We start from the raw sequence: 22016 nt of genomic DNA, 5'->3' as shown, positions 1-22016 counted from the left end.
GTGTCAGTAAATAGCGCACTAATAAATAATGGGGAGCCTTCCTTTGGAAAAAATTCCCTAATTGTTTTAAAATCATTTAACAAAAACTTACTGGTCATTGAACTTAATATAGACCTCAAGTGGCTCTCATCAACAGCGACATGGCTTCATGGCAGTTCACATCACTTGTCCTAAGTGTTTTGCACTTGTTGCAGTAAGTAGTAGCTTTTCCTTGTTGACTATGAACCAGTTGAATTCATTTTTTGGTACAGCCAGCAGTTGGACTGCATTAACTGTTTTGCTCCTGGCTGGGCCATCATTCATTGGAATCCTTTGCAATGATTCAAAAATCATTAGATACTGGTTTGTCTTTGCAGGCAGTAAGACTTGGACAACATTCAGGCTTAAGCTGAAAAAGGGCAATAAACATTTACCCCACAAAAATGTCAGACTAAAACCACCTCCAACAAGAGGGGAGGTAGCCATATTACCAGCAAAACATTAATCTGCCCTAAGAGTCATCGCTGGACCATTAATATAGAAACTTGGATAATGGGATCTGGGGGATATGGGTTCAACTCTCCCATGGCAGACAGTCCATTGGAATTCAATAATAAAATCTAGAATCAATAGCTTAATGACCATGAAACTATTGGCAATTGTCAGGAAAAACACATCCACAGCAACCCTATGACAACTGCTCACCCGAACCAAACACCTACTCCCCACTATGGGCAGGGCCAATGTCATCTCTAAGATCCCCTGCAGAGACTGTGACAAACACTACAATGGACAAACAGGAAGGAAACTAACCACAAAAGGTACATGAACACCAATTGGCTACAAAAAGACACGACCAAAACTCACTCATCTCAATCCACATGGACAAGGAGAACCACCAGTTTGACTGCAACAACACCAAAATCCTTGGAAACCTGATACTCCACAAAAGAAAGCCATCAATAAACTTACAGAACTCGACCCCATATATACTCGACCAAGAAGGAAAACCGCAAGTGAGGTAATCCAGCTCAACGGACTCGAGAGCTCAAAAAACAGGCAGGAAAACACACTGGCACTTCATCGAAGGCTGCGCTGATGATGTTACCCAGCAGGAGAAACAAACCAGCTCAGTGAGCCAACTAACCACAACAATGTGGTTGACTGTTAACTGCCCTCTGAGGGATAAATGCTTACATTCCTTGAAATGAATAAAAGAAAGCAACATATCGGGAGTTGCTATCGAACAGAAATTTAACTGGTTCAGTCTTAACAGTACATGTTAAAAGGCGGGGAAGTATACAATGCATAACTCGCCTCCTGACTCCCAAAGCCTTTTAAACATCTGTAAGACTTCAGTCAGAAGTGTGATGGAATACTCCTCAGTTACCTGGAATGAACGGAGTTCGAGTCAATTTTCCCATTATGAATTTGAGATGCTTAACTTTCTGTTAAGACAGAAGTTAGAACAACTAACTTGATCTTACCCAATTCTTAATATGCATTAACTTTAAATGTAGTATAAATAAACACACTTTTCAAATGATATTGAATTGCTTTGAATATTTATTGAAGAACTCCCACTAAAATAAGCACAGAATAGTGTTACACTGGGTATATGGGGGTATAACAGTAAAGCAGTTGAAGATCACATTTTCAGTAAAACACATACTTTATCATAAAGCTTGCTTATACATCTGCAAAGTGCCACTAAAATACTACTATGCCAAGTTGCACAACTAAATTCTAATCAAACAAATTTAAACACAGTAAATAATGGATACATGCATCAGCATTTAACAGTCAGAAACTGGAATAGTTTAGACAAGCAGGAAGGCCTGCATGGAAGGAAGAGCTACAAAGACATTAAAAATATTTCTTAAGGTGGGCTTTCAGACCATATCAAACACTGCAGCACCTCATACTTGGTGGTACTATATGGTTTTGTTGAAAAGGGAGCAAACACAAAATAGCAAACATCCTTTTCTCCCCACTCTTCCCGTTTGCAATGAGTATTTAGACCATTTGTTCTCCAGCAAAAGGAAGGATAGTTTCTTTGGAAAACAAACAAATCTGGGATAAAATAGACACCACAACACCTTTGTTTCAACAAAGGGCTATCTGGGCAATTGCACTGACTGTTCAGCTCGTAAGTATTCTCTTTAGGTTGACAAATGTGGGTATAATTGTTACTGAAACTGTGAAGGTGAGAGCTTGTTATTTAAAACCATAATTGCCTACCTAAAAAAGAAGAAAGCTGGGCCTATTTAAAATGAAAAGGAGGCTGGTGCTGGGAATTTTGTTCTGCTGACTAGTGAGAGTTCATCTGCTTGGATCTTAAAACTAATAAATCTGAAAAATGTTCGCTCTAATTCATTGAATTGTGGAATAAAATGGAACTGACTCCTTGACGGAGAAGACTTTTGGGTTCTGCATCTCCTACTTAAGGAAAAGCATTCTGCCACCATCCATTTGCTTTCGAAGAAAGGTCTTCCATTGGCAAGTACTTCTTCCTCAGGACACTGTAATATTACACAGAATACAAATCTGTGGATACAACCAACGTATTTCCTTAACCACCACTACTTGTACTGAGTTCAGAAATTATTTAACTTGAGAAATGATTTTAAGATTGCCTTATAGTAATATTTCGTATGTTTTATTCTTTAAGGGTATAATTCAAAATAATAAACCAATGTCTCAGCCTGCTGCTGAGTATTTAAAGATGCATTTTAAAAATATTTCTTAAACTATGAAAGAAGTACCTAAAGGGAGAAAGTAATTTAAAAAGGTAAGGTTGCAATGCTGCAATTGTCCCTTTTGCTCTCAGGCACTTTCATGCACCTAGTTTGCTGCAAGTCAACTTTTTAGTCAACAGGTACTGCTCCTAGCCTAGCAAATCATTATGAAAGCCACCACACATCCAGAAACAAGTCAATCCAGTCCAAAAAATGAAAGCAATCAGAAAAGCATCAATACCCTCTCAGAACAGGGAAAATAAAAACAAAAATCCATCAGAGCTACCTTGCCAAGGAGCATATTTAAAATCCAAAATAGCACCATTCATCAGTGTCTCATATCCCGTGGCAGCACCTCAATCACTTACCACAAGGAAACAATGCATTACATACTATTACAGTATTTCTATACATAAAATTTACATGGCTAAAATATGAGGTTACATAGGCAATTGAAGATTTTAGACATACATTATGAACTAACAAGCTGATTACATTAAAATTAAAAGAAAATGCAAGGGACTCTCAGCCTTTGTAGTCTAATGAAAACATCATGTGTAAGAGAGGACATGCTTTGGTTGCACACTTCCAATGGAGTAATGGAAGACAATGTGGTGCATGGTACGAAAAGGCCTGAAGGCCCACCTGTATTGGTCGTAAACATTGTTGTTCACAGTGTGTGTTTATTAGTGTTTCCAGTTTAGTAAGACTGATATTTGTTGTTTTGTGGTAATATTGTCCTTGGTACAAATCAGCCAGGTTCAGAGTCCCCTCAATTTGTTTTATCTAAAATTAAAAAAAAAACAAACTCTGAAACTGTGCCACCTCAGCAACACTCAGGCACCAGGTCAACACACATGGAAGAATAATGATTGAATATACAGTGACTCCATTGTCTTTTGGCAAAATATGAATCTGGCTCCATTGAGGGAGCCAGGCCCAAGACTTTGCTCTTATTGTTCCCCTTCTTGAAGCCAGTATGTTTTCCTGATGGGTGACATGAAGCATCCCCTTTAAGAAAATCAAAACAATAAATAAACATGTATGTGTAACATTGTTCTTCAGTCATATTTTTACATTAGAACATTAAAAACGCCACAAAAATTATACTTAAGGAATAAATGCAAATTACAGCATTAAAGAATGAATCTTTAATTCCACAAAATGCACAAAACAGCTAATAATTAATCACTGTCAGTAAAAGAAATTCTGAAAACAAGCAGGTTTTTGATGAATATGCATTTTACGCCAAGAATCTTTTCACACTGCTTTGCCCCCTGAACTTTTAAAATCTTAGCAATTTGCTGCCACAATTAGACCAGCTGCAAACGCATTTTCTGTGTGAACTTCAGCATCCTCATCGAACGTTTGAAAAAAATCTTTTAAAATCAGTATCCCAGATCGTAGTCACAACAAAGAGTCTCACCACCTTTGTGATAGTGATAGAAGACATCGGAAACCCTGAATCCTGAACCTGACGATTCTTATTTTCAAGATGGTCAATGGTTTGCACATGTGCATTTCACACAGACAACTGGCATTTAAGTGAGCATGAGCGATCATTTGAAAGATCATGATTTGATCAGATCCATTAAAATCTGAATGTGGAGTCAGCAGTGTCTGAATGGAGATTAGACCAGGTAATATTGGCTCTGTTCATTAATTTTGGACACCATTTGGAGACTAAGTTATCCTGTACAGGACACCTTTGGGATTGCTAACTGTTGAGAAGATTATGTGGAAAATATGGAAAGCCCTTTGAACTGTCAAGGCCTGTCAATAAATAACGGGCTTTGTCAGTGTTTTCTCCACACAATGTAGTTTTCAATTTAGACATTTATAAATGATTAACATTTTTGTGTTCATGGGTACTTGTGAATATTACAGCAGTTGGCATGGTAGGTGATGGTTGAAGGGAAGTGGGCACTACGTTAGTTCAGAAGTAATGAAGAGGCATAAAAAGTGACAGTGCTTTCTGCATAGCCCAGCTTGAATCTTAGACCGGTCACAGTGTTACCAGAGTATCTGTGGGCAGTGCAGGTGGCCATTTAAAAGTTCATCCTGTCTCTGTACACCTGACCTGGAAACAAAAATTGGGGCAGTGACTTTCGGCCTTACAGTGTGGAAGCAGACCAATTAGTCCATCAGGTCCACACCACCCCTCTGAATAACATCCAAACCAGACCCATACCCCTACCTTATCCCTGTAAACTTGGATTAGCCATGGCTAATCCACTTAACCTGCACGTCCCTGGACACGACGGGCAATTTTGCATGGCCTTTCAACCTAACCTGCACATTTCTGGACTGTGGGAGGAAACTCTCACAGACACAGGAAACTCTATACAGACAGCTGCCAGAGGCTGGAATCAAGCCCGGGTCCCTGATGCTGCGAAGCATCAGTGCTAAAACACTGCACCACCATGCCACTCTTCTTATTATCTTGTTACCAATTGTAGTAATTAGACCTCAGTTGGAAGGCATGGATTCAAGACCCATTCAAAAGACTATTCATTGAATATATGATCTGGGCAGACATTTCAATCCATAATAAAAGGAGAGACTGCACCATTGCAGGTGTTATCTCTCAGGTGAGAAGTTGAGCCGAGGCCCGTCTTCCCCCTCAGATAGGCAGTAAAAATCTTGGGTATCATTGGCAGAAGAACAGGGGATGTGGTCAGAATTTCTTGCGAGCAGTACCACGAAAACCAGGTCCTGAGGTCAGTTATCACATCGATGTTTGGGGCAGTGTAGCATAAAAAACTAAATTCTACATTTCCCCACCTGAAAGCAGCAACTGCACATCCTAACTACTTTCTTTACTGTGAAGAATTTTGAAGTACAATCAATCTGCAACATAAAAACAGGTCATTAGGCTTAATCAGTTTGTTGTGGTGACTAGCCTCTACACAATCATATAGTTTTAATGACATTTACCCACCCAGTTCCAGACACAACCGCTGTTCTTTCATTCATCTGTCTAATCTACTCTTGAAGGTTGACAACAAATTTCTGGAAGTAAATTCCATTCTCACAACTGCATCCCCTGAATTTGTTTTAAATAATTCATGTTTAATCTTTTCTCCATAGACTGTCATTATTAGATTCCTCAGCTATTAGAAAATCTATTCCTTAGCTTCACGGATCATCCTTACATTATTTTAAATGTTTCTATCACTGGCAAACAAAGCTAGGCAGTACACAATAATTTGTAGTTTAGTCAGAAGTGTGTTCGGATTAGAGACACCACAGAATAGATGTTCACAGATTACTGAAGGTAGCAGCACAGCTGGATAAAAATGGTGATGAAGGCAAAAAGGACACGTTCTTATGTTAGTCCAAGTATAGAAGGTCAAGCTCAAATTATATAAAACTGTGGCCAGGCCACAGCAATGGTACAGCATACAGTTCTGATTGCTTTGCAGGGAAGATGTTAATGCACTACTTGGGATTTTAAAGTTATAAGGGACCCAAAGTGGATAGGAAGGACCGAGCAAGAGAGGTCAACCAGGAAACACAGATTTAGCATAGCTGTGAGAAGTTTCAGAGGGGAGCGGAGGCAAATTTTCTTCATCCAGAGAACGTCTGGGGTCCAGAATTCACTACTTCTACAAATGATAGAGAATGGAAGCCCTTGGAAGCATTTATTTTATGCGTATGAGGCACTACAGGCTACAGGACCATGGACAAAGACCACAAAAGTGGGATTAAAATAGTTAACTCTTTTACAAACAGCACAGAAAGAATGCTGTCCTCAAAAGAAATGCACACATAACTAAGACTTTCTTCATATTTATTTCACTATTAAAAATCTTTTATAAAACCATTACTTTCTCTCTAGTTATTTTGTGTTTTACTTAATTTCTACTCCATGAAGTCAACAGAAAACAGATTTTTGGTGGGACAACTCGTTTAACCACCCAATACTAGACTCTGCTGCACTAAGTAAGCATTATCAGTCACTTCTCTCCATCACTGCTTACAATTCCAGGAATGCAAAGGGAGATCTGCATTCTCTTCACCACAAACTGCCTCTGAAATGACTGTTCACTGTCTCCTCCACTCTAACAAGGGGTGATGCATAGAAACATTGACAAACAAGAAGAGTAGGTCATTTAACTCCTCAAACCTGCTTTGCTATTCCAGGTCATGCTGAAAAACACAAACTTCAATGTAATTTTCCAATGCTATCCCAAAGTCCCATATGTCATTAGTATTTAGAAATTTATTGATCTCAGCATTGAACATTCTCAATGAGTTGCCCTCTAGCCCAAATATTCAGACCACCAATTCAATGGGCTCTGTTGCTTCCCTCCCTCCCCCAACCTCATTGTGCCTACATAACCCACATCTTTCCCACTGCCCGAGTTCTAATTCAAATTCTATTCAGTCTCTTTACTGTTTCTGAACTCATCACATCCACTAGATCCAACTCCCGCAATCTATTTTTCAACCAAACCTTTCCTGGGGACGTCAGCTGTTTTTTTTTAAAATGGGTTTCTCTCATCGTGTATTGTCTCCTGCCATTATCCGTCTCTTTAAATACCCACTCTTGGCCCTTATGTCCTTGGAAGTTACAACTGAATCATGAACCTCCCATTTCTCGCCAAAGTTCTCGGAATGTGTGGTTTTCTTCCAAATTCATGCCCAAGTTTTCCAAGATTCCGTGATTCCACTCCAATCAGGGTTCCGATCTTGCCACAGTATTGGAGTAGCCCTTCTCAAAGTCAAAAATAACGCTTGCCTTGAACAATATAAAACACTGATTCCATTTTCAATTATTCAAAACATGCAGCAGAGAAACCAATTGCTAAAGGCAACAGTAGCCCTGGATTTAAAAAAAACTACAGTTGACGAAATGACTCCAATATGGTGGTGGTGGTACATTACAGTTCACTTACAGAGTCAGCGTTACTGTGGCAACATGCAAGCGTGCATGTATGTTGTAGTCTGGATGGTGGTGGAAGACAGTCCAACATACTTGCTCTCACATACTGACCAGGAATCTCACCCACTCTCAATGTCCATTAATATTTAACCTGTTCGGATGTAATATGAAAACACCCTCTTTGGTCGCCTTCTCCTGGGCTGGGACTCATGCTCAAAAGATTCTGGCTCCAAAAAAGAAGTCCCATTGTACTTCAAGACTATGAAATGCATACTGGATTTTGGACATGCTCAGAAATTGCTCAAACTTCATCAGGGTTTTATTTAAATTTAAGTAATTGATCCAGGCTGGAGATCTGACAGATTTTTGCTGGGATCAAGGACCTCAGCTGGGGAATCCTGGCCACAGGAAACTACTGGCTAATCAGAAGCCAGCAGCTCTTCACCGCAGGTAGCAGTACTGAGGGAACGGATCCATTGGAAGCCCATGATCATTGAGTACAGGTGGAGGTGCTGTCACAGAGACACAGCCATTGGCTAAGGGAAGTAGGAGGGTGGCCCAATGGCAGATTTCTCAAATCAGGAACTGAGTGTTCTTGAATGAGGGCTCTCCCCAACCCCTAGGAGCAATCAAGCATGTTGAACACTAGCAATTGTAGAAAAAGGCATTTAAGTGGGTAAGTTATCAGCTGATATCATGGTGGAAATGCCATCTACAAACCTTCCTATTCTAGACTTAAATTGGGGTAGAAACAGAAAAATGGCAGGGTTTCCACCCTTAGTTCACCTCCATACTCCTACTGGAGGGAGAAAATTGAACTGCTGAGTTTCAAATAAGTTCATATCTTTGTCAGCTTGTAACAGAGGCAATGTACTCATGTGAGCACTTTAATATTCACATGGGCTGAGATAACCAAACTGACAAGGAAGGTCGAGAATTAATTTTGTATAACATTTGAGGGACAGTTTCTGAAGAAATTTTAAAAATATTTGAGGATAAATCTATTATTGTTTAACGAGGCAGGAATAATTAATTATGTCCCATTAAATGACCTGAAGGAAGATAGTGATTATACCACAGAATTTCACATGAATTTTCGAACGTATTCCAATCAGAAACAAGAATCTTAAATTTAAACAATGCCAATTTCAAGGGTACATGAGGAGAAGTGACTAAGGAAAATGGTTTGGATCTATAGACCACCCTGTAGTTGTCAACTGCTGTCTTGCTGTTGCAAATGTTCTAAATCTCTGTATGAATTCCTACTAATGGAGGCAGAGAATGTAGTAGTTTCGTCTGGCACCACTTGATCACAAAGGTGCACAAGAAGTTTGAAATGACAGTTGCCATGTTAATTCACTTTAAACATGCTGGCAGGAATTGAATATCAGGAAATGTAAAATCAACAAAATTCCAAATGGAGCAGCCCTTTGATCTCCTGTTCATTTACAATTTATTAAGCCTGTAATGTTTCTAGCAGAACATTTCTCCATGTTTTCTGATGATCTGCTGCAGTTTGCACTAAGACAAGAATATTTAGTAAATGAATGTTCAGTTTGGTTTGCCAACTAGTCATTTGAAATGGCTTAAGCCTTTTGCTTCACTTCGTTTGACTGAGACCATTTCCAGAGAACAAAGGGATTTAATAAGAGGGTGAAATAAAGTAGGAGAGTAAATTTGCAGGGAACATACAAACTGATTGTAAAAGCTTCCATAAATATGTGAAGTTTAAAGGATAAGTGAAGGCAAAGGTACTTCCTTTACAATGAGAAACAGTGGCTGTTATAATGGGGAACAAACAGACAGTAGATCACTTAAATACATATTTTTCTGAAGAAGGGTCTAGGCCCGAAACGTCAGCCTTCCTGCTCCTATGATGATGCTTGGCCTGGTGTGTTCATCTAGCTCTACGCCTTGTTATCCCACTTAAATACATATTTTGTTTTTGTCTTCACAAAAGGAGGACATAAATAACGAGCCAAAAATGTTGGTGAACACAGGGTCTCGGGAGACACAGGAGGTGAAGGAAGTCAGTATTAGTATGGAAATGGTGCTGAGGAAGTTGATGAGATTGAAGGTAGAAAAATCCCCAGGCCTTGATAGAAGTAAGGAAGTAGACTGAGAAACAGTGGAGGCATTGGTGGTCATCACTCTATAGACTCTGGATCAGTTCCTTTGGATTGGAGGGTGGCTAATGCAACCACATTATTTAAAAAAGGCACAGAGAAAATTGGATATTATAGCCATACATCAGTAGTAGGGAAAATGCTAGAGCCTAATTATAAAAGACTTAATAGCAAAGCATTTGAAAAATCTACTGGAATTTTTCAAGGATGTAACTAGGTGAGTTGGTAAGAGGGAAACCAGGGGATGTGGTTTACTTGGTACTCCAATAGATGATCAACCATGATCACACTGAATGGTGGAGCAGGCTCCAACAGCAGATTGGCCTACTCTTACTCCTACTCCCTGTTTCCACGACCTAAATCTTTTGCTTCTCTCCTTTTCTTTCCCATTTCCAGAGAGGAGAAATTTCCTGCTGGCCTGGAGACTGACAACTGACTGTTAATTACAGACAGGTATCTCAGCCTTCACTACAGAAGTCTGGAGATAAATACATGAATGAAGAACACAAGGAGTAAAATAATACTTCAAAAGGGAGTCGTTACTTCGCTAGTAGCTCATGCCATTGATCATAGAATAGAATCAAAGAACGAGAAGAGGCCATTTTTGTTGAGTCCATTTGGCTTTCTGAAAGGACAATTTAGCTGGTCCTAACACCCCCTACCCAACAGCCTTGCAATTTTCATTCTCTTTCAGATGCTTATGTAATTTCCTTCCAGTAAGTATCGATTAAATATGTTTAGACCATCCTTTCAGGCAGTGCACCCCGATTGGAACTGCTTACCATATAATAAACACATTTTCTCCATGTGGCCTTTAGCAGTTTTGCAAATTACTTTACAATTCTATCTCCTGGTTCTCAACCTTACTGAGAAAGTTTGAACTGAGAAGATATAATCCAGTGACAACAAAAGAATAGAACTTCACACTTTTGCCGCTGCATTTTTTTTTATTAACTTAAATGATAGTGTTCTGACAGAAATTCCATGTACCTCTCTACTCTTCATGCCTCTAAGGCCTCTCTGCCAGATACATAGAACAATACAGCGCAGAACAGGCCCTTCGGCCTTCAATGTTGCACTGACCCGTGAACTAATCTAAGCCCCTCCCCCTACACTATCCCATCAACATCCATATATGTTTATCCAAGGACTGTTTAAATGCCCCTAATGTGGCTGAGTTAACTACATTGGCAGGCAGGGCGTTCCACGCCCTTACCACTCTCTGAGTAAAGAATCTGCCTCTGACATCTGTCTTAAACCTATAACCCCTCAATTTGCAGCTGCGTCCCCTCGTACAAGCTGAAGTCATCATCCTCGGAAAAAGGCTCTCACTGTCCACCCTATCTAAACCTCTGATCATCTTGTATGTCTCTATTAAATCCCCTCTTAGCTTCCTTCTCTCAAATGAGAACAGACCCAAGTCCCTCAGCCTTGCTTCATAGCACCTGCACTCCAGACCAGGCAACATCCTGGTGAATCTCCTCCGTACCTTTTCCAATGCTTCCACATCCTTCCTGTAATGGGGTGACCAGAACTGCACGCAATATTCCAAATGAGGCCACACTAGCATTTTGTACAGTTGCAGCATGACATCACGGCTCTGGAACTCAATCCCTCTGCCAATAAAACCTAACGTGAGCCTTCTTCACAGCACTATCAACCTGGGTGGCAACTTTCAGGGATCTATGTACATGGACACCAAGATCCCTCTGCACACCCACAATACCAACAATCTTTCCACTGACCCAGTAATCTGCCTTCCTATTATTCTTCCCAAAGTGAATCACCTCACATTTATCCGCTTTAAACTCCATTTGCCACCTTTCAGCCCAATTCTGCAGTTTATCCAAGTCTCCCTGCAACCTGCAGCATTCTTCCACACTTTCCACCACTCCACCAACTTGTGTCATCTGCAAACTTACTAACCCATCCATCTATGCCTGCATCCAAGTCATCTAAAAAAATGACAAACAGCAGTGGTCCCAAAACAGATCCTTGAGGCACACCACTAGTAACCTGACTCCAGGCTGAATATTTTCTCTCAACCACCACTCGTTGCCTTCTTACAGAAAGCCAGTTTCTAATCCAAACTGCCAAATCTCCCTCAATCCCGTGCCTCTGTATTTTCTCCAACAGCCTACCACGTGGAACCTTATCAAAGGTTTACTGAAGTCCACGCACACCACGTCAACTGCCCTACCCTCATCTACATGCTTGGTCACCTTCTCAAAAAACTCAATGAGGTTTGTGAGACACGACCTGCCCTTGACGAATCCATGCTGACTATCTCCAATCAAACTGTTGCTTGCTAGATGATTATAAATCCTCTCTTATAATCCTTTCCAAAACCTTTCCTACAACAGACGCAAGGTTCACAGGTCTATAATTACCTGGGTCTTCCCTACTGCCCTTCTTGAACAAGGGCACAACATTTGCAATCCTCCAGTCCTCTGGTACGAAACCTATAGGCAATGATGCCTCGAAGATCAAGGCCAAAGGCTCCGCTACCTCCTCCCTAGCTTCCCAGAGAATCCTCGGAAAGATCCCATCCGGCCCAGGGGATTTATCCACCTTCACACCTTCTAGCATTGATAATACATCCTCCTTACTAACCTACTCCTTTCAATTCTAGTAGCCTGTAACTCAGTCGTCTCCTCTACAATATTCTCCTGTTCCTCAGTGAAAACAGATGAGAAATAATCATTTAGCACCTCTGCGACCTCCACAGGGTCCTCACACAACTTCCCACTTCTGTCTTTGACTGGCCCTATTCCTACCTTAGTCATCCTCTTATTCCTCACATACCTATGGAAAGCTTTAGGGTTCTCCCATATTCTACATGCTAATGTCTGCTCATGTCCCCTCCTTGCTCTTCTTAACTGTCTCGAAATCCTTCCTAGCTAATCTGTACCTCTCCATCACCTCATCTGAACCATCACGTCTCATCGTCACATAAGCCTCCCTCTTCTGCTTAACAAGAGATATAATTTCTTTAGTAAACCACGGTTCCCCTACCTTATCGCTTCCTCCCTGCCTGATAGGAACATACCTATCAAGGACACACAATATCTGTTTCTTAAACCAGCTCCACATTGATTGTACCCATCCCCTGCATTTTGCTAACCCATTCTACGCCTCCTAAGTTTTGCCTAATAGCATTATAATTGCCCTTCCCCCATCTATAACTCTTGTCCTGTGGCATGTTCCTATCCCTTTCCATCGCTGAACTAAACATAACTGAATTATGGTCACTCTCTCCAAAGTGTTCACCTACCACTAAATCAAACACCTGGCCTGGTTCATTACCAAGTACCAGATCCAGTGTGGCCTCCCCTCTTGTCGGCCCTTTGACATACTTGGTCAGGAAACCGTCCTGCACACATTGGACAAAAACTGATCCATCCGACGTACTAGAGTTATAGCAATTCCAGTCAATGTTAGGGAAGTTACAAAGTCTCCCACAATGACCACCCTGTTCCTTTCACTCCTGCTCAGAATAGTTTTGCCCATCCTCTCCTCCATTCCTGGAACTTTGCGGAGGCCGGTAAAAACCACCCAGCAGCGTTACCTCTCCTCTCATGTTTCTGACCTCAGCCCATACCACCTCAGTAGACAAGTCCTCATCAAAAGTTCTTTCAGCCACCGTTATACTGTCCTTGGCTAACAAAACCACACCTCCCCCTCTTTTACCACCTTCCCTGATCTTAATGAAAGATCTACACTGATAATATTATTGTAACATTTTGATGGTTTCTATAATCGGCGAGTGGAATAGCCCCAAGAAATTAGCACAAAGGAACCTCTCTGCGTTGCTGACCATCTTCCACTACACGTGAACAGCTAAAATGTTATAAGATGACATGTAGTTTAGTGCAAAGCCTTAGCATCAAATTTCATCTTTTAAGTTGTGAAATATTTACGAGGCGTCAACTTCACACTCAGTTTCAAATATTCCAAATGTCCTAGGTGCATTTAGTGCCTCATCACATCCTCTCTAACATCCAATATTATTCAGCATTTTAAACACTTGTGTGGGACAGAAACAAGCAGAACAGAAAACAGACAATAGCTTTTGGAACTAATTTTCAAATGCTCTGCTTTTCAAAAACTGCATTTGAAAACTTTCATATACCAGAAACGTTTCGCTCTTTTTCAACGTCTGTCTTCTGATCGTCTCATGACAAAAACTGCTTGAGTAGTTACAAAGAATACAGTGAAAATATGCCTAATTTAATAATCATCTAGTGTATGGAAGAGAGATCTTGGGTTTGAGGCTAATTTGCAGCTCAAAATCACGTTGAGAGAGGCAGGCTAAAATCTGGGATGACATCCAAAAGGCATTGTGCTGTGCTGTTCTTTCCAGCTGCAAAAACAGTTTTTTTTCTTGAACATTTTCCATTGTAAAAAGGGTTTAAAATCCCTTATGGTTAGAGACCATTGATTACTCAGTAACAAAGGAAGTAGAGCTCATTTCAATGATACGGTACTAATTCTCAATGCAAGACAAAGATCAGTTGTTAAACAAAGATGCATCTGGAAGATGGATCTCCTTAACTGCATATATTTCATGCACGGAATAGTCAAGAACTGTCCTAAACTAGCTATGACTCCCTTTGTGTCATATGCATTTTACAGATATTTAGAAGCTGCACAGCAATTTTTTTTTATTGCTTCAGCACAACAGCAGGCATTCTTTGGTCACTTGTCCTAACATATTTTAGGCTTAACAGGCAATTCCCCCTTATACCTCTGGAAAGTGCGGCATTAAAAATACTGAGAATGAAATCCAATTGTGTTTTCTTGATCACCTGCTATAATGGCAGTGGGTGAGTCTGATAAAATAGCATTAGTAACATCTACTTTGTCCTATCTCACAGGCTGGAAACTCTTGCAGCAAAATCTACAGCTGACAAGTGATGAACTTCCCTGGAAATTCACTCCCACAATGCATACTCAAGATATCGCAACAACAAGCATAAGTAAGAAGGCAGTTTTCTATTTTATGTACTATTAATATTATTGACTGTTACCACTGCCAAATGTATTAACCGATGACCCAAATGATTAGATAATTGGTTGGCCAATTAGACTGTTTCAATAAAGTGGACCACTAACTGAAATGGGAGATCAGTAAATAGAACCCAGGTGCTGAAGGACATATTTAAAAAAATGCATTTATTTAGAATGTGCTCTGCACACCAGTGTCCAGGCTAAGGTTTGTTAGCTTTGGAGCCGCGCCTTGTTTGGCAGCATGTGAATAAATCACTGAGTAAATCAATGGTGCCTCCAAGGAGGTGACAGCTACAACATATTATGCTCATAATTAAATCTCTTACTGAAGGAAGGCTTCCATCCTTGGCACTGGTCTTCAGCAGTCTTGAGGTAACACGGGAAACACCGGGTCAAAGCTGCGCCAGGCCTTCCAAAAAATAAAGCAGACAAACATATTGCTTTCTTAAGCTAATGTCAAAATGATAGCAAAAAAGCCAAATGTAATCCATTTCACATGGACTGTATTATACCGGACACCACAGGCAAACATTAGTGGCTGTGACAACACACGCAATTGGAGATGTTAAGAAACATAAGCCTTTGGAACGGTGCATGGTCTGCTTAAACATTTAGAATTGTAAGAAACATGAATGCAGTGAGGTGGTTCTATGAAGGAACAGTATTTCAAACCTAAGGTAAAACATTAAAAAAGTGTTGTAAAAAAACCAAGGACAACTGCAAGCTACCAACGGTTTTAAGGATTCCAAATGATGCATTAAGCGTTTTACACTTTTTTTGTTATATCCCTGGGCAGTGTCACAAAGGAATTGGCAGCCAATTTTTTTTCTCTAAATGCAGTTATCAAAAATTCACTTAACTACAAACAAAAAAGGCCCTTACAATAGAAAATAAGTCAATAAATAACATGGTGTTTAAGCTGGTCGTTGAAACAAGCAGAGGCTACAAAAAAAATGTCAAGCTTGTCCTCTAGCACCAAGTACAAAGGCTCGAGTATTTACATACTTTTAGAAACAAAGGTCAAGTTCATAAAACACCGCATTTCCAAGTTACCTGGTGTCACCCTGATGCCACAATGTTAAAAAAAAATCAACTTCTCATTTTGTGAAGCAGATTGTGATGGAATCAATTTAATAAGCTCAGAATTTATACACAGTGTACTCAAAATTTCTTTAAGGAATGACACTTTCTACACAATCAGCTGTAAAATTTAAATTAGCTGCAAAGGCCTTTAGACAAATATTTTGCAAGTTGTTGTAAGGACGGTTGTCTAAACAACTGGCATAACACCAAGACAACACGTGGAAGAAATGTAGCATCTGCAAACATTACACAAAAGCAACTTGCTGTCCAAGGGAAATATCAGCTGATTCTTTTTACATTGAAGAAGTTAAGCATGCAACACTTATCTCAGTACAGTAGTTAATCTTGAGATGAGAAAAGGTATATTACTGTTCCATAAGGATTCATTCCAGAATATTGCTACAGCAGCCAGTTTTCTGCAGCAAACTTCACTGATGTAATTCTAAAATTTACTCCAGGCCTGGATGTTATCAGGGGAGCACTAAGGAAGTAAAGGCATGAAGAGTGTCGGCATTTTGTTAGATGGAGTAAAAAGTTGAGCATAGTAGAGAGAGACAGTACTGCTGCATCAAGACACACTTCATATGGAAAAAAAATTACAGGAATAGAATTCCAGGACTTCACTAATATCACTGGGTATAACTTGCAGTCATTTTTACACCAAACTGTGTGGTTTTATACAGGATTATCCAAATATACTAGGTTTAAAGATGGCTTTACAACATGACTGAAAAGGCAACATTTATTAATTTATTATTGTTGTACAATTTTGGCGTGGCCAGTTTTCATGGACAGGCATGATCAAATCTTGAAAAATTGATACCAACATGTACATTTGGTTTTTAAAATTTGCATTCAAAGCTGCGCTCAATCGTGATTTAAAAAGGTAGCACCTTCCTGCCATGGTAGCTCACAGGGAGTTAATTAAATCACTTAATGGCCCAATAATGATTCACTTCCCACTCCTGGAAGTTCTTGGGAGGGGGACCTAGTTCTTTTGCCCTCCAAGATCTACAAAAAAACACTTGGAGACAATGGCTGTCCCACATTTAAATCGCGGCAGTCGCTATAACAATCATCCTCCCAAATGCCCAGGGGTTACACTCCTGGCTCTGGCTCCCTAAGAGATTCCTAATGAAACCAGGGAGGCTACTTCATTCTGTGTGTGCAACCCCAGTAATCGCCACCACTAAAGGTGGCACTGCTGAGGACTGGCAGCACCTGGGCTGCGACATGAGCCAACATCCTCAACTTGATGGCAGTTCCAGAGAGGGTGTGCTGGCTGCATGCTACCACCAGAAATAGCACCCAAATATCACAGTGCAGCAGAGAGGGAGAGATCACTGTGAAGCAGAGAGGGACCACTATGGCCAGACTGGGAGAGATCACTGTGAAGCAGAGAGGGACCACTATGGCCAGACTGGGAGAGATCACTGTGAAGCAGAGAGGGACCACTATGGCCAGACTGGGAGAGATCACTGTGAAGCAGAGAGGTATCTATAAAATGGAGGAGAAGAATCAAACCGCGACATCATAAGTAAGCCATGAGGTGAGTTCCTGTTAATAGCGAGTTGGGAGCAACAATGGTAAACATTGAAACAATGGACAGAAGATAAACTGCGTGAGATAACGAGAGAGAAAGAGAAGCAACAGGCTTTGTGAGGGTGCTCCTGAGTTTGGCTAAAAAAAGTGGAGAAAGAAAAATCAAAACAAAAAAGGTGGATTGATTAATGAGCACTGCTGCTGATTATTCTCAGGAACACTCTAAGCAGCTGGAATATTAAAAACATTGCACTGGTTCCCCATGTTTTAATAATATGAATAAAAGCGAAGTAAGGAACTTCAACAGCACTTTCCAAACTTGCAACTTCCACCACCTAAAATAACAATGGGCAGCACATACATGTAATACCATAACTTGCAGTTTTCTCTCCAAGCTATACACTGTCCTGACTTGGAAATAACATTTTTAAAATTGCCAGAGAATTATACAGCAAGGAAACAGGTCTTTCAGTTCAACTCCTCCATTCAAACCAGTCCCACCCTTCACTAATATTCTGGAATTGCCTCCTTCACAGCAGTGTGGGTCTACCTACAGCACATGGACTGCAGCAGCTCACAATCGGCACGGTGGCTCAGTGGTTAGCACTGCAGCCCAACAGCATCAGGGTCCTGGGTTTGATTCCCGCCTCGGGCCACTGTCTATGTGGAGTTTGCACATTCTCCCTGTGCCTGCGTGGATTTCCTCCAGGTGCTCCAGTTTCCTCCCACAGTCCAAAGATGTGCCAAAGAGGTTAGGTGGACTGGCCATGCTAAATTGCCCAGTGTTCAGCGGTGTGTGGGTTATAGGGGGATGGGTCTGGGTGAGATGCTTCAAGGGGCAGTGTGGACTTGTTGGGCCCAAGGGCCTGTTTCCACACTGTAGAGAATCTAATTTAATCACCTTCTCTAGGGCAACCAAGGACACGCAATAAATACTGGCTCAGCCAGTGATGCCCACTTTCCAGGAATGCATAATAAAAACCTGAGTCTTTTCTTTGATTTTTAAGTGTAAAAGGTTTATTAGTATAAAGTAGTTAATTATTAGTAGAATGCTTATTAGTTTGAGTAAGGTTTATCATTTAATTGAGGAACAGCAGTCCCACTCTCATGTGGGATGTGAGAACTCCAGCATGCTTCCCGTATATTGGATAACCAAATGCAAGGAAATTTCTCAGTTATAGCAGCTCAAGCTACAACGTATACAGCTTGAAAACAAGCCAATGCATCTGAAAGGTTGAGAGCTTCTTTGGGAGTATGTGGATGGATGTTTTATTTTCTATTCATCTGTGGGATGTGGGTATTGCTGTGCTGACTAACCTGTAGTCATGTTTGAATACCAGTGATAGTCCATCTGGAGAATGCAACCAGAGCTAGGCTCATGGTGCCACATTTGGGTTAGCACTGTAGGTGGGCACAATGAAGACTTGAAGAGCAATCACAATCGCAGATTTAATAGCAGAAACTTTTAGGTATTGCTGCAGCATTACAATGGAGGTTACTGGTGCAGCCCTGAAGTACAGAAGCAACTAGTGCGTGGATTCAGAGGAGTGCTGACAGAGTTTAGAGGCCGGCACATGTCAAATACCAAGACCTGTGGATGCGGAATGTGAGTATCCAGTCCCTGCAACATTAATTTAGACTGCTGGATTATTAGCTCAGTTAAATTACCACAACACCATTTGCATTCCTAATAAGAAAACTACCAGGGAGCAACAGAAATTTACTGTTATCTGTATATTGAGTACGTAGCCAGTGTCAAGGCAACTTTGGCAGAGAAGAAAGAGGCTCGTTGGAACTTCAGGTGCTCCAGTCACACATAATAAGAAATGATTAACAAATTGCATGCTGAGGGTCAGGCTCATAACTAATTTTGATGTGCCTGACTTAAATATTGTAATACACTCCAGCTTCCACACCGCAGCACACAACACAGTGTAAAACAATATTCTAAAATGGCGACAGGCATATATGCCGTGCATTGGGTTGTGATCTTTGATTTTTCATTCTCACACTTCTTGATCCTTTCCTGTAATGTAATGGAGAGGGGTTAAAATTGGTGGTAAAAATATTATTTTCTATTTAAGTTTTTTTAAATCATTTCATGGTCTCTGCTCTTTTAATCAGCTAAAAAATAAAATAGAAACATGGAGGAGTAAATCATTCGGCTCTTCAAGCCCGCTCTACGCTTCCAATATGGCCATGGCTGATGCTCTATCTTAATGCCAAATTACCACTTTCACCCCATACCCCTTGTTTTAAAATATAAACATGTACCTGGTGTTGTGTATACTCACTGATGTGGCTCCACAGCCTTCAAAGTTTTGCTGATCTTTCAATGAAGAAATCTTTGCTCATCTCAGTCCTAAATGGGCTACACCATATTCTGACACTAACTCCTGGTTCTAGACTCCACAAGAAAGAAACTAAGTTCCTTGCATTTGGTCTGTCCAGCCCTGTTAGAATTTCATACAGTTGAAACAGATCTCCTGCCATCCTTTTAAACTCTAGTGAATATAGGCTTAGTTGAACCAATCTCTTCACATAAGAGGTCCTGCCATCCCTGGTGTCAACCTAGTGAACCCCTGCTGCACTCCCGCTATGGCATATGTAGTCTTTTCTCGGTAGGGAGATCAAAGCTTCACACAACATCTGTGTGGTCTTACCAAAACCCTGTATAACTGCAGTTAAGACATCTCCACTTCAACGAAGACCAATATATCACCTGTCTTTCAAATTATTTGCTGCACCTGCCTGTCTATTTTCAACTAATGTTCAAAGGCACCATGTTTGTTTGTACATCCACACTTCCCAATATATCACCACTTAAATAATACTCTTCCTTTCTGTTTCTCACATCAAAGCGTACAACTTCACATTTAGCCACATCGTACTGCATCTGGCATTGTTCACCCACTCACTCAACTTGTTTAAAATCACCTCAGAGCCTCCTTGCATCCTCCTCACAACCCTGTCCAGTTTTTGTATTCGCCAAACTCACCACATCAACTAGTTCTGCCTTATCTAGTCCACCAGGTTCATCCTTAAAACTCTCCAGTAGATTAGTTAAACATGATTTGCCTTTCTTAAACTGATATTGGGCAGGGCTGGGTTTGTCCAATTCTATAATGCTCTCCAAATGTTCTATTCTCACGATTTCTTACAACAGCTTTGAGCATTTTCCCCATTACTGACGTTAGGCTAACTGGTTTACAACGCTGTTTTGTCTCTCCAGCAATTTCAAACAGCGGGGTTAGATTTGTTACCCTTCAGTCAGTAGGAACTGTTCCAGAATCAATAACATTTTAGAAGATGACCAGCAATGCATCCAATATTTCCAGGACCACTTTCTTTAATATTCTAGAATCCTTTAATCATTCAGAGCATCGCTGGTTAGGCAGCATTTATAGCCCATCCCTAATTGCCCAGAGGGCAGTTAACAGTCAACCACATTGCTGTGGGTCTGGAGTCACACATAGGCCAGACCAGGTAAGGATGGTAGTTTCCTTCCCTAAAGGACATTTGTGAACCAGATGAATTTTCCCTGACATTCGACAATGGACTCACAGTCATCATTAGACTCTTAATTCAGGATATTTTTTGAATTCAAATTTCACCACCTGCCATGGCAGGATTCGAACCCGGGTTCCCAGAACGTTGTCTGGATCTCTGGATTAACAGTCCAGTCCAATGATAATACCACTAGGCCATCACCTCCCCGTGCAAATTATCAAGCCCTGCTGATTTTTCAGCCTTTAACACCATTAATTTCCCCAGTACTATTTTCTTACTAATACTGTAATCTTTCAATTCCGTCTTCACTAGACTTTTAGCTCTTGAACATTTCTGGGAGCTTCTTTGTGAATACAGAACCAGAGGGCATACTCTATTCTTTTACCATTTTATTTGTTCCCCATTATAATCTCCCCAGCTTCTGATGGTGAAAGTCCTACATTTGGCTTTAACTGGGATTCTTTCTTTCCATGTTTATACAAGTTTTTATCCTCTCTGCATTGTTACCCTTATAATCCATGTTGCTCCTCTTTATCAAACTTATTGTTCCCTTCTGCTGAATCCTAAATTGCTCCCAGTCCTTAGGCTTGCTGTATTTTTCTCTGGCAATTTAATATGTCTCCCTTTGGATCTAATCTTATCATTAATTTATTTTCTAAGACATGGCTGAACCACCCTTCCACTTTCACTTTTATGCCAGACAATTCATGGACATGTTCTTTAAATATTAAATGTTAACCATTGCCAGTTCACCACCATCCTTTCAGGTAACATTCCCCAACTTATCATAGCAAGTTCACACCTCAAACCCTCCTAGTTCCCTTTATTTAGATTCAGGGCCCTAGTTTCAGATTTGGTTATTTCACTCTCCATCTTAATGAAGAATACTATCAAGGCTCTTTTCCCCAAGGCACCGTTCACAAGATTGTTGTCACACAAGCACACACAGACACACACACACACACACTAGGCCATCAGTGATTACATTTGAACACGTTAATGCTAGAGGTCTATAAATCTTTTCATATTCTTTTTAAAAATCAGGAATATTTGTAATAAATGGATATGTTTCTATTACTTCTTTTATTATTCATTCATGGGGTGTGGGCAGTGCTGGTCAGGCCAGCTTTTATTGCTTTT

The 22016-nt window shown here is 40.5% G+C and overlaps 1 long non-coding RNA gene across 1 annotated transcript in view; it reads right to left on the bottom strand.

The window, feature by feature from the left end:
- Nucleotides 1-1527: 1527 nt before the first annotated feature.
- LOC125450804 (uncharacterized) overlaps nt 1528-22016 on the bottom strand; it is a 34536-nt gene continuing 14047 nt past the window's right edge. Inside the window, exons 3-6 of the long non-coding RNA XR_007247159.2 lie at nt 16194-16305; nt 15068-15150; nt 5502-5567; nt 1528-3728 (exon numbers count right to left, since the gene is read on the bottom strand). This is a non-coding gene — a long non-coding RNA (uncharacterized LOC125450804). The remainder of the gene's footprint in view (nt 3729-5501; nt 5568-15067; nt 15151-16193; nt 16306-22016) is intronic.

This window comes from Stegostoma tigrinum, chromosome 3 (genome assembly GCF_030684315.1).
Source record: "Stegostoma tigrinum isolate sSteTig4 chromosome 3, sSteTig4.hap1, whole genome shotgun sequence".
NCBI lineage: Eukaryota > Metazoa > Chordata > Chondrichthyes > Orectolobiformes > Stegostomatidae > Stegostoma > Stegostoma tigrinum.
Note: the sequence above shows the minus strand (reverse complement) of the source record. Positions and strands in the feature narration are given on the sequence as shown.